Source organism: Danio rerio, chromosome 2 (genome assembly GCF_049306965.1).
Source record: "Danio rerio strain Tuebingen ecotype United States chromosome 2, GRCz12tu, whole genome shotgun sequence".
NCBI classification, from domain to species: Eukaryota; Metazoa; Chordata; class Actinopteri; order Cypriniformes; family Danionidae; genus Danio; species Danio rerio.
The window spans coordinates 55090057-55104462 of NC_133177.1; the positions used below are offsets into that span (position 1 = coordinate 55090057).

Below are 14406 nucleotides of genomic sequence, written 5' to 3' on the forward strand. Positions count from 1 at the left end.
ACAGCTGATGTATGATAGACACGGTGGAGAAAACTCTGCAGACACGCGCTCGTTCCTGTATGCAAAAGTAACACTGTAAAACAGCCGAGAAGAGAAGAAAAGGCACGCCAGGAGGTCAAATGGGCCACTGAGTGTGTGTGAGAAAGAGAGAGAGAGAGAGAGAGACAGAGCGAGAGACAGAGCGCGCGAGAGAGAGAGAGAAATGGAGTAGGCTACTTTCATTCTCTCGATCTCAGTGAAATAGGGGCTATTTTTGTATTTGTCAGTGAAAGACTGATCCAGCAAACACACACAGTGAAATTGTGCACAGTTTATGAGTTTTAAGTAGTTAAAGCGATGTAAATACTCGCGATCGCCTCCCTCGCGACAGAGCGCATATGAGGTAAATGACGTCAGTAATAACCGGTTATGATTATTACTGAACCGATACCGAACTTTCCGCGTCTGCATCGCAGTGCACCGAAAAAAACGATTAATTTTGACACCCCTAGGGGGAATGGTTGTATAAATAGTCCAGATAATCAACGGTAACACAAAACAGATGTGATGGCAGGTCAGTGTATATGTTCCGGTGTATGTATGTGGTAGAGGTGTGAACCTATACTGGTCTCACGGTTCGGTTCGGTTACGATTATCATGCCATCGATTCGGTTCAATTCGATATTTCGGTGCATCACGGTGCATTGACGATGCTTTCCATACACAGTGTTATATTTTAGAGAAGAGGCTATAACATGCTGTCTGTATAAACACACAGAGACACAGCACCACACTGTCTCTCATTCAAACACAAACATAGACAGCACCAAAGAAACAAACACACACACACACACACACACGCACACACACTTAAGCCCTCGTAACAGGGAGAGCTCGCAAAGAGCGGAGCAGAGAAACGAAAAAAAAAAACCCGAAAAAAATAAGCACTTTTCCGACGGTCCCTTGCTGAGAGCTCCTCACAGCGCGAGCTATCCCGGCTAAACACATATTGCGAGGGCTTAAACTGAGCAGTGCTCGTAGTGTGGAGCGAAAAAAAAGAAAGACAGCAGTGAAACATAACCAGCTTTGTCTTTTTGTTGGAAACACACTTTAGATATTTTTAGGGTAAGAGGTTTTTGAGTTATTGCCGCCTGTAACTGAATGTGTGTCAAGAATATCGAAAACAAAACCAACTTAACCGCGCTCATTTCTGGCGCTCCCCTGGATATACAGCGCCCTTAGCATTTGCCTATGTTGCCTATGCCACGGACCGGCCCTGAGTTGGCTGAGTGTTGTAAATACTCACGCTCACCTCCCTCGCGACAGAGCGCATAGGAGATAAATGACGTCAGTACATAATAACCGGTTATGATTATTACTTAACCGATACCGAATTGTCCGCGTCTGTATCGCGGTGCACCAAAGAAACAATTAATTTTGACACCCCTAGTGTGTGGTATGTATGGAAATGTAGTCTTTCCTGGGACGCTGTAGTGCCTACAAAGTCCTAGTGCACTACAGCGCCCTCAGGTGGTCACAGACGGATGTGACAACAAGAGTAAAAATGTAGTTTTGTCTTTATATGCTTTTTCACACTCGATTTATTCTAGTTATCTTTCATATTATTATTAAAAACCCGTAATTTTCACTCACAAAAAAGTTTACATCCTTGCTTGAGATGGAATAATGCGAGATGCAAACACTCTTGCAGAATAAACTCTGACGAACTTGAAAATAGACTCCAGTGAACTTTACACTCACGTGACCAATGATCAGCTGCTTTCATTATCCTTGTTTACTGTTAGTCGCTTAGTTACCAATACTAGTACAGTCGGCCCCCTCAAACAACTTCATTGAAACACACCTACTTCAAGCATACAAGTTAGAAGACACCCTTAGGGTCTCACTGTTTACACACCCAGGCTTTAAATTGCAGCAAAACACATTCATTTCACACCAGAAGATGCTCGAATATGACGTCTATATCCGAAAATCTGCTCACGGTGCCCCACCTCACATTTCCCTCTGTGATGTAGAAACGTGAATCACAAAAACACTGACACACAGTAAATCAACTGAAAGAACACGACTTTACATGCTGATCTTACATAATAGGGGAAAAAAAAGATTGTTTTAGATATAAGGTAATGTTCTAGCTGCCACCTAGCAACCATTCAGGACACCCTGGCAACCATCCAGAACTATTTCTATTGGGATGTAGTGTGAATTACGCAATAAAGTACTTCTGTTTGTGTGTGTTTGTGTGTGTGGATTTTGGAGAGAGTAACTAGACGCCTATTGTGTGAGAAAGTGACTTTATAGGCGTGAGCAGGTCAGGACTCAAACGCTTCAGATCTAAAGCTAAAGTAAAATTTTTAGCAAATCTTTACTCTGTATATATGAGAAAGCATAAAGAATATTCTGAATATTCATCAAACTGAAGCTTAAGAGTTTTAGATGACACCAGAGAGCTCTGCAATACAAAATTAAATCCCTTAAACACCTTTATAGAAGCATAATCTCCACACATTTATCAGAAAAGAGGGGTAAAAAATCAGTTTATCTAAAAAAAGAGCAGTCTGTGGGATGTTTTTTAGTATCAATGAGATACTACTAAGGTTAACATTTTGAATTATTCTAGTTTTTATTTATTTATTTTTAAGTTTTAAAAAAGTTTTCTATTACTAATATTTTTGTTTTTATTATAATGTTTATATTAGGGCGACACGGTGGCTCAGTGGTTAGCACTGTCACCTCACAGAAAGAAGGTCACTGGTTTGAGTGCTGGCTGGTTCAGTTGGCATTTCTGTGTCGAGTTTGCATGATCTCTACGTGTTCTTGTGGGTTTCCTCCAGGTTCTCTGGTTTCCCCCACAAGTCCAAAAGACATGCGCTAACGGTGAATTAGGTACACTAAATTGTCCTATGTGTATGTGTGTAAATGAGTATGTATGTGAATGAGTATGTATGGGTGTTTCCCAATAATGGGTTGCAGCTGGAAAGGCATCCGCTACGTAAAACATATGCTGGATAAGTTGGTGGTTCATTACGCTGTGGCGACCCCAAATTAATAAAGGAACTAAGCCGAAACGAAAATGAATGAATGGATCAGTTTAATTAATAAAATAATACTGTTGTTATTCATTTTAAAATAATATTTAATTTATAGAAATGAATATATTTTTAATATTTTCAATTTCAAATATTTGTTAATATTTCTGTCCTATTGTTAGTTTATTACATAAAACTAAAATTAAAATAACCAATACAGACTTTTTCATAAGTGTCTCAATTTGTATGGAAATGAGAGTTTATATTGTTTTTATTAATTAAAAAAAAATTTAATTAATTAATTTATTTATAGTAATAAATGTTTTTGTTATTTTATTAGTTAATTCAATCATTTACCGTTGGCTTAGTCTCTTATTTATCAGGGATCACCACAGCGGAATGAACCGCCAACTATTTCTGCATATGTTTTACGCAGTGGATTCCATTCCAGCTGGAATGCAGTACTGGAAAACACCCATACACTCCCATTCACACATACACTTATACACTACGTCCAGTTCAGTTTATCCAATTCACCTATAGTGCACTGTCTTTGGACTATGGGGGAAACCAAAGCACCAGGAGGAAACGCATGCCACAGTGCGACAGTGCTAACAACTGAGCCAACGTGTTCCCACTTTATTAGTTAACTAAAGTTAAAATTCAATACTTAATTTGTACTTTTTCTTTTTTTTTTTTTTTACATTTATATGAAAATGAGAATCCATAAATGTTTTTAATTATTATTTTTTTTCATCATTTCATTTTACTTTTAATAATATATCGATACTATTTGATGCTTAATACTGTAGATGTGTGGTTTATCATTTTAATTTAACTTTTTTTTATTTTAGTATTTTATTTTTGTATACAAAGTATACAAACTAAGCTATTTTCATAATTTCCGAGTCTTCACATTAATACAAAAAACACTGTTCAATTATATTATTTTAGTATCAGATAGTTTTATTAACACTTTAAGGTTTTATTTTTTCCCTATTTCCTCTCAGCTAAAGCTCGCTTAAGTATTTTTGTCTATTTTCAATAAGGCCTTCATTCATTTTCCTTCAGCTCAGTCTCTATTTCAGAGGTTGCCACAGCGTAATGAACCGCCAACTATTCCAGCATATGTTTTATGCTAAAATGCCCATCGAGCCGCAACCCAGTACTGGAAAACACACATACACACTCTTTCACACACACTATGACCATATTAGTTTAATCAATTCACCTATCGCACATGTGGTTGGACTGTGGGGAAAACCGCAGCACCCAGAGGAAACCCACATCAACACAGGGAGAACTTCTAGCCAGGACTTGAACTAGCGACCTTTTAACTGTGACAGTGCTAACCACTGAGCCACCGTGGCACCCTAAATAAGGCATTACAGTATTTCTTTATTTCATTTGAGTTTTAGGTATTATTTAAGAAAGTCAAAAATGTTATAGTTATATAAAAGGTTAATTTTTACAGCAGTCTGTTACAAGTCATGAGAAGAAGAGCACATGATAATCACACTGACCACTTATGTGGGAAAGACTAAATCCTTGTTTGGCCAAGAATAAAAAAACAGCAGAAAACTGGATTACCACATACAGCACCAGAAATAGACAAGTAAACGTTTGCAGAAAAGGCTCTGAAATAATATGTTTCTCTCCAAGACTGATGGATATCTACACTGTTTTCAGGTCAGAAGAAGTATGTCAACCATTTAAAGGATTTGTAAATCATTCTTTATTCATTTCAAACCTTGTATTTCTTTCATCTGTTGAACATTAAAAGGAGATATTCTGAAAAATGTTGGAAGCCTGTAACCATCGACATCCATTGTATTTGCTTTTCCTACAATGGAAGTCGATAGTAACAGGATTTCAGCATTATTCAAAATATCTTCGTTTAACAGAAATAAAAAAAGCTTGTGAAGGTTTAATTTTCTTTCTGCCAAATGACTTTCTTTCTTTCTTTATTTATTTATAATTGCAATAACAACACCTAATTACAAGTAAAATACAACAGATAGAAGCATAGTACAAACAATACAGATGTTACTGTTTTGCACCAAGAGAAATTTGACAATTTAAAAAAGGAGTATAACAATGGTAAAGCAAAAGGAAAGACAATGAGAAATAAGAAACAATAAAAAGAATTAAAAAAGAGAGACGGCACATGAAAAAATAATACAAATGCAGAATATTAAATAAAGCACATGTTGTAAGACTTTTAACTGATTGCTTGTCCTCGTGAAGCTTTATTACCATTTAAAAGTAGGGGCAAATTTAGCGAATTGGGGGCCCTAGGCAACTCCAGCCATGGGGCCCAAGCCCTTATGCACCCTTTCTACTTTTAGTTAATTTATTATTTATTTTTGGTGTTTCTTTATTCACCTTATTTTTCGCCAACGAGCAGGCGCAGCCATTTGAATCTTTTTGGCTCGAGACTTCTGGTCTCATTCACTTCCTTTCATTTTTAGACGTTAAAAACTGCTCGTTTCGCTGTTTGATGCTGCAAACTGATATTTCCTTATTATATTATTCTACTTGGTCTGTATAGTCATGCAGACATTTGTTTGTAGAGCAAGTAGTTTGACCGTTTTCTGTCGTTTATTATTCCTAGTCATTTCTCCCATAAGCGACTGAATCGGAAGTTCTAAGTCAATCACGAAAACAGGCGCACTTCCACATTTTACAATAAGGTCAATCAATATTACTCAATCTTCTATACTATGTTCTATATTAATGCAGTCTTTACATGTTGAATGAATAGTTTTCTTAAAATGAATTCACAATAATAAAAAAAAGTGTAAATGTATATATATATATTTTTTTATATATATATATAAATTTGACTGCTGGACTGCTCCATGATTGGGGTGGTGGATATTTTATTTTACATTATTATTACATAACATTACATTATCATAATATTATTCATTCATTCATTTTCTACAGATTTTCTGGGGCTGGGTCGCAGGGGCAGCAGTCTTAGGAGAGAACCCCAGACTTCCCTCTCCTCAGACACTGCCTCCAGCTCCTCCGAGGGGATCCCGAGGCATTCCAAGGCACGCTCCCATAATAAAATTATACTATATTAAATAATATTTATTTATGTAAAAAAATCTCTCACTATACGAAATATGATTAGAAATTTAAGTTACATATAGTTTATAGGTATTATTTAAACTTCTAGATATTTATTGGGGGGCCCCAGATTTCCTGGGACCCTAAGCGGCTGCTACCTATTGGTTAAATCCGCCACAGCGTGAAAGTTATGTTCATTTTGGGGTGAACTATACCTTTAAGGAGCTTTTCTTTAGTTCCCCACCCTCTAAAATCACATACAGCTGGAATTAAAAACATCTGGAAAATGTGCAGCTTGAACTGTTTCCAATGCAGCAGTACAATACACTTTAAAAAGTGTTGTTTGACTTAACATGAGTAACGTTAAATGAATGAATACATGCTTTCAAATGCTGCAGATGCAGAATTTTTGGGTAATTTCGCTTATGATAATCTCTATGGAAAGTCATTCAGACACTTGAAGCGTGTCTTACATCCAAATAAATATCCTTATCAATATACAACACACACACACACACACACACACACACACACACACACACACACACACACACAGTATAACTTTAAGGCGTAACTTACACACTAAAACCCACATTTGTAACTCTAAAAGAAGAAAGAGCTGCATGTGGCTTGTGGTTTTCTCAGCAAGAGTTTACACATCAATAACTCAAACACGAGTTTAAAACACACACTGTCCTCTTTATGAACATTAATATACGCAGAAACCGTTATAGTTTCAATAACAATGACGATAACTCGACCTTCACGACGTCAAAACTTGAAATTAACCGCGACGCGTGACAGCCTCCTCAAAGTAAACACGGCACTGAAGCGAAAGTAATGACAAAGTTTGGACTTACTTTAGTAAACGCAGGAATCCAAAATGTTCTTCAAATGTTATATGTATAGAAGTACAGCACGCAAAACCTCCAACAGCCTCAAGAGTCAAACCAACACTGTTTGAAGAAACTCGAACCAGCTTTAATATACACGTGCAACAACGCCCATCCCCTGAAATGACGTGCTGATAGATAGATAGATAGATAGATAGATAGATAGATAGATAGATAGATAGATAGATAGATAGATAGATAGATAGATAGATAGATAGATAGATAGATAGATAGATAGATAGATAGATAGATAGATAGATAGATAGATAGATAGATAGATAGATAGATAGATATTTTATATAAGATTTAACCTGTCACTCATTTAAAAAACGATGATAAATATACTGTGGTTAAAAAGGCTACTTGAATTAATGTTGTGATTAGTTGCTATGGTAATAACACGACTATAGACCGTAGACGTTATTTCGTAACTGTAACAAGAGGCCATTGAATCATATCTTAACGTTTTTACACAGCTGTCATAGCGTTATTTATCAATATGTGGACATTTTTTGGATTCTTGGAAGCTATGGAAATTATAGATGTAAAATAGGACTACTGTTATTGTTTACATGCCTCAAAATGGTCTATAAACCAATTGCACAATATTTATAGTGCATATTATACTATAATAACCAGTTTACTACAGTAAAAACTCTAAAGTAGCCTATTCTTCAGTATTACAGTCAGTTCTCTAGTGTTAATACTTATTGTTTACATCCCTGAAAATAGTCTAAAATTGCACAACCTGTTCAATGTTGTAAAAACGTTAGTATTCAAGTCAGTTCTCTTTAGTTAATACTACAGCTATTGTTTACATCCCTCAAAATGGTCTATACCAGTGGTTCTCAAACTTTTTAGTACCACCTCAGAAAAAAAAATAGTCTCTCCAAGTACCACCAAAATGAGCAGCATTTAAATACAATAGCGTAGTAGGTTCAGTAAAACAGCTACACCTCTGCACAGTAAAAAAAAAAACGATTACCTCAGAAAAGGCTATATGTCATATATGGCATATTATATACATAATTTTTGCTACATTTTTAAATGTGTGTAGCATTTACATTACATATTTCATTCCTCCGTGTACCACTAAGGAAGCCTGCGTACCACTAGTACCACAGTTAGAGAACCGGTCTATACAATTGCACAATACTGTTTATAGCACATATACTACAATAACCACTGTAGTAGAAACTAAAGTATTCTGTAGTATGTACAGTCAGCTCTCTAGAGTTAATACAGTTATTTACATACCTGAAAATAGTCTATACCAATTGCACAATACTTTATCAAGCATATTATACTACAATAACCAGTTTACTGTAGTAAAAACTAAAGTATTCATTATGTATTACTATCAGTTCTCTACAGTTAGTACTATTACTAAACAGTATATTATAAATAGTAAAAATATTCGTTTACTATTAAACGATTAAAAAATATTAGATTTAATATAAATTACTGTAGTTTTTTTACCATGCGGTGTCACACACTTTATTACTGCCTACACAGGCTACAATGCATTACATTAATGTCAGTATTTTACAGGTTAGCAAATGCTAGATAAAAATGAACCACATATTTATCAATGTTTGCATTATTATTAATGTTATTAATAATTAAATAGGGCAGCACGGTGGTGCAGTGAGTAGTGCTGTCGCCTCACAGCAAGAAGATCGCTGGTTTGAGCCTTGGCTGGGTTGGTTGGCATTTCTGTGTGGAGCTAGCATGTTCTCCGCATGTTTGCATGCTTCTCTGGGTGCTCCAGTTTCCCCCACAAGTTCAAGGACATATAGGAGAATTGGGTAGGCTAAATTGTACGTAGTGTATGTGTGTGAATGAGAGTGTATGGGTGTTTTCCAGTGATGGGTTGCAGCTAAAAGGGCATCCGCTGTGTAAAAACATGTGCTGGATAGGTTGGTGGTTCATTTCGCTGTGGGGACCCCTGATTAATAAAGGGATTAAGCCAAAAAGAAAATTAATAATTAAGTAAACATGAACTATCAAAAAGGTTTAATTATTACTGTGCATTATGCATACTTTTAAGGGTGTGGTAAATTATGGAAGGCCAAAATGTTTTAATCCAAAAAACATCAACATTGATAGTCAACCATGGCAGCACATCATCAAGCAAAACAGCATTTTTTATTGTACAATGCCATATTTGCAGATGTGGTCCAAGTATGCATATGCAAACATTTGGCGTCATGAATATTCATGAAGGATATCAAATGGTATACTTGCATGTACTTAAGCAAACCAAAGGTTATCTTCCATAAAACCGCTGCTCGACATGGTCAAATTGTGTATTGACATAATCAAATTTCGTTTAAAGACTTATGACCTTAATCACCTTCCATATGAAATGGATGTTAGGGTTGCAATAAAGAAGAAGAAAAAATAATAGGCTAATAAATCAATCAATTTCACTTCATAATAATACATTTTTTATTGTTGTTGTATTATTTTAAAGTAATGCATTATGCTTTTTATGGTGTGGGGGAAATTACGGAAGGCTGACTGAGACAAAAATCTTTTAATGGTTCAGTGCGATTGTCAACTAACACAGCAGCCAATGAAATCGCTGTATTTTAAACTAAATTTGTATATATGGTCTGAGTGTATGCAAATAGGTTTATTCTTGAAGGATACTAAAATAGGGGTGACTCTGCTGGGTCAGTTGGCGTTTCTGTGTGGAGTTTGCATGTTCTCACCCTTTTTGGCGTGGGTTTTCTCTGGGTGCTCCGGTTTCCCCCACAGTCCAAACACATGCGCTATAGGTAAACTGAATAAACTAAATTGGCTGTAGTGTATGAGTGTGAATTAGTTGGATGTTTCCCAGTACTGGGTTGCAGCTGGAAGGATCCGCTGTGTAAAACATATGCTGGATAAGTTGGCAGTGGCTGTGGTAACCCCTGACTAAGCCAAAGGAAAACTAATGAATGAATGAATGATAAAACGGTCTTCCATAAAAATACATCCTCACCATTAACAGATTTATAGCCCCAATCAGACTTCACATTTAAAAACACAAACACAATGCTTTTTAAAACTTCAAATTCAACACTTCTCGTCCCGCTACTGTACGGTCTAAATATTTTATTCTAAAGACTTTGTGCAAAAAGTGTTATATCACATCACAGCAAGTATTTCCTTTCTAACAATAGTTCTGAGGAAGTGAAACTGTGAAAGTACAAGTTATACACCAACCCATTTCCTGAAGATGCACGAGTTTACTGATTATTACATTTACCTTACTGAGAAACAGACAGTGCACTGTAAAACCTACTAGTTGACCTCACTTAAAAAAAACAAACCCATTTGCTTTTAAAGTGATTATTAGTTGACTTTTAATAAGTAAATAAGCCTCTGCCTTAAAGGAACACTCCACTTTTTTTAGGACTCATTTTAAGTCCCCTGAGTTAAACTGTTACCATAAATCAATGCAGGCTCAATCTGATTATGTACCCTTGTATACATTTCTAGAGAGCGCCAAATACGTCTCGGGAGTTTTTTTGCAGTTTTTATTTTTGTGAATCCACCAGAGGCTGCTGTGTATCCTCTTTGACATCTTAAATTTCTCTTGAGTGCCATTCGCGCCTGCTGTTTTCACGTGAATCCACCAGAGGCCACTTTCAACTGACTGACTGACTGACCGATCGACTGATCCACCCTCCTCCTTCCCTAAACCCAACCGACAGAGTTTTCAAAAAGCAATCTAGAAAAAAAGAAAAGCCTTAGTGGCAGCCTGATTTTTACCACGTTTTCAGATTTTACCACATTCTCACCCTGTTATTCACTTTATTTTATTTTCTGGCTTTTGTCATACCTGTTTACGGAACAGTTCTTCACCAGACTCGAATCCCTTCTTCATGGTCAACATCTCTCTGCATCTTAAATCCTCTGACGTCCGTGGCGAGCCACTGGATAAACTGGCAACAGTGGAAAAGCCGTCCATACAGAGGTAAGCGGTCAGCTGGTAAGCGTGAAAAGCAACGATGTCATGCTGCACCATATAGTTAATTTTAAAGACAAAATGCATCTATCCGTTCCACTGAGCCTGTGTTGATTTAAATCCATTCAGCTGATCTCCGAGTCTGACGGAAGCATTTTAGCCTAGCTTAGTGTAACGGAGGCGACAGATGCTAGAGGCCTCCGTGTTAGAGCAACCGACTCCCATGCGGAATGCTTCGCATACCAGGTTTGATTCCAGCTCGGAGTGGGTTGGGTGGCGTAGGATCGGCGGGGTTACATTGGTGCCATGACCCGGATGGGAGTGAGGTTTAGGGGGGCGAGTGTAAAGGGGACCAGCTAGTAAGTGCTGTGCGGGTAAAACCTCACTCCTCCGACCTCTAAAGATGCTCTAGCGACAGACGCCAGAGGCCATGGGCTTTAGCCTCCTTGGTAGAGCAACCAACTCCCATGCGGAAGGTTGCTGGTTTGATACCAGCTCGGAGTGAGTTGGGTGGCGTTGGACCGTCGGGTTACATTAGCATAAATCATTGAATCGAATTAGACCGTTGGCATCTCACTCCAATAATTAAAAGTTTCGATAATTTTTCTATTTAAAGCTTGACTCCACTGTAGTTACATTATATACTAGGATCAACGAAAAAAATAAATGCTGCAATTCTAGACTGATATGGCTAGAAAGTATACTCTCATTCTGGTGTTATATTCAAGGAACTTTGCAGTGTAATATTATTGTTCCTGCTGCAGCCGTGGTACAGCATCAAAGGATCCTTGAATTTGATTAAATTGATCAAAGTTAGACATTTAAAATAGATTTTCTTTTCGAGGAAAATGGACTAAAAACATTGATGACATCATCATGCACTCAAAGGTGTGTCCAATTAAATATGCTCTAGAACAATGTCCTCAAACTCAATTCCTGGAGGGCCACAGCTCTGCACAGTTTAGCTTTAACCATCTCCAACTCACATCTGCTTAATAGCCGCTAGTAGTCTTGAACACCTTAGTTGGATTAGCTGTGCTTAATTGGAGTTAGAGCAAAACTGTGCAGAGCTGCGGCCCTCCAGGAATCCAGTTTGAGACCTATGCTCTAGAATAAGAATGTTTGACTGCATCTGAATTAAAATATTACTGTAAAGTAGGTAAAACAAACAGAATAACAAAAAAAAAGCTATGTGATTGCCAAAAATATTAAATATATTGCAACCAAGGCTCATTTTGAGAATGTACCGCTATATACATTTCTGGAGAGCACCAAATACGTCCCAGGGGCTACTTTTTTTTTGATCTCAAGTTTCTCTCACAAGCCATTCGTGCCTGCTCTTCTCGTGTAAATCCACCAGAGGACGCTGTCAACTGACTGACTGACTGATCCACCCCTACCCTTCCCCAAACCCAACCAATATTGTTTTCAAAAGCACTGATTGACCCACTCACTCACTTTCCTAAACCCAACTGACAGTTTTAAAAAGCAATCCAGAAAAAGAAAAGCTTAAGCCTGATTTTTTTTCTAACGTTTTTAGACTTTACCACATTCTCACCCTGTTATTTACTTATTTATTTCATTTTTTGACCCCGTCGTCAAGGGCAACTCCTCTTTGTGTCCGAAGTCCACCAACATACGCACCGAGCTACTGGACAAACTGGTAACAGCAGGAAAGTTGTCCACACGGAGGTCAGCTGATAAGCATAAAAAGAAACGGCGTCATACCACCCCGGAGCCTTCGTTTTAAAGACGAAATGCAGCCATACGTTCTTCTGGCTACATAATTCCTGATCTCCAGAAATGTATATAGGGCTACGTTCTGAGAATGAGCCTATGTTCAACATTCAATAGAGCACATCCAGATTAGAGTTGTCATGATACCATAAATTTAGGCCATGATACTATACCAGCTGGTATAGTAGTAGTAACAGCAAGTATCACGATACCAAGTAGTGTCAATAAAATAAACTCAATAAAGCAAATTGTCACAAATACTTTATTTTATATGTTATAATACTTAAATTTAATTCATAATTCTATTATTATTGAGAACCTATATGTACTTATTTGTACAGATACTGTGTTTTACTTGTATATACTGTGACTGTTCTGTTCCGCATGCATCGTTAACTATTAGAACCGTTAATGACAATACTACTGTTTACAAACTACAGAGGCACTGCTACTATTTTGGAGCCGTAGTATCGCGGTGCTACTAAAGTACTGGTAAACCGTACAACCCTAAACCAGATTACATTTAAATTACACATATTAACACTAATGCACTATTTAAGTGGTTATTAAGTACAGTTGAAGTCAGAATTATTAGCCCCCCTATTTAGCCCCCCGATTTTTTTCTGTCTTTTCGAAATATTTCCCAAATTATGTTTAACAGAGCAAGAACATTTTCAGTTTGTCTGATAATATTTTTCCTTCTGGAGAAAGTCTGATTTGTTTTATTTTGGCTAGAATAAAAACAGTTTTTTTTTTTAAAACTCCATTTTAAGGACAAAATTATTAGCCCCTTTGAGCTACATTTTTTTTCGATAGTCTACAAACCAAACCATCATTAAAAAATAACTTGCCTAATTACCCTATCCTGCCTAGTTAACTTAATTAACCTAGTTAAGCCTTTAAAGGTCACGTTAAGCTGTATAGAAGTGTCTTGAAAAATATCTAGTCAAATATTATTTACTGTCATCATGGCGAAGATAAAATAAATCAGTGATTAGAAATGAGTTATTATAACTACTATGAATATAAACGTGTTGTAAAAATACTCTCTATGTCAAACAGAAATAGGGTGGAAAAATAAACAGGGGGGCTAATAATTCTGACTTCAACAGTAATTATAAAGTCCCTACTTATGCATTTTCAAAAGCAGCCTCTGTCTCCCTTAAAAATGCTCCACCAATAATTTCTGCTTCACAATTTAACAACAGTTTCTATATTTAGCAGATGTTTTTATCCGAAGCAACTTACACACAACCGTAGAGCAGTTTAGGGTTCGTGCCTTGCTCAAGGGAATCCCTTCAGCTGTGGTTTTGAGCTGGATATTCCCACCAACAATCCCTGCTGGAACCTTTGGATCACAAGTCTAACTCTCTAATCATTAGGCCACAGCTGATTTAAGTCTAAGGCATGTCTTCTTTTTCATGCAACTCATAATGAAAGAATGCATTTTAGCTCTTGCATATTTGCGTGTTTCTTCTACTCTGTTAGCACAAACAGCGGAGTGTAGAGAAAGTCAAAGGAAGTTCATTAGGTCACTGGAAACTTTTGTTAATACTGTCTGTGGTTGTCAGTAAAACCATCATACAGGAAGAGGAAGAGGATGCCACAAGAGAGAGAGAGAGAGAGAGAGAGAGAGAGAGAGAGAGAGAGAGAGAGAGAGAGAGAAAGAGAGAGAGAGAGAGAGAGAGAAAAGGTCAACCAGTTCAGAGTT

General features: G+C 37.0%; 1 protein-coding gene across 1 annotated transcript in view; it reads right to left on the reverse strand.

Annotated features, from left to right (window-relative positions):
- The window catches only part of tgm1l1 (transglutaminase 1 like 1), a 61663-nt gene extending 54598 nt beyond the window's left edge, over positions 1-7065 (reverse strand). Inside the window, exon 1 of the mRNA XM_689858.9 lies at positions 6968-7065. The gene's annotated coding sequence lies outside the window, so the exon portion shown is untranslated. The remainder of the gene's footprint in view (positions 1-6967) is intronic.
- Between the last annotated feature and the right edge of the window lie 7341 nt (positions 7066-14406).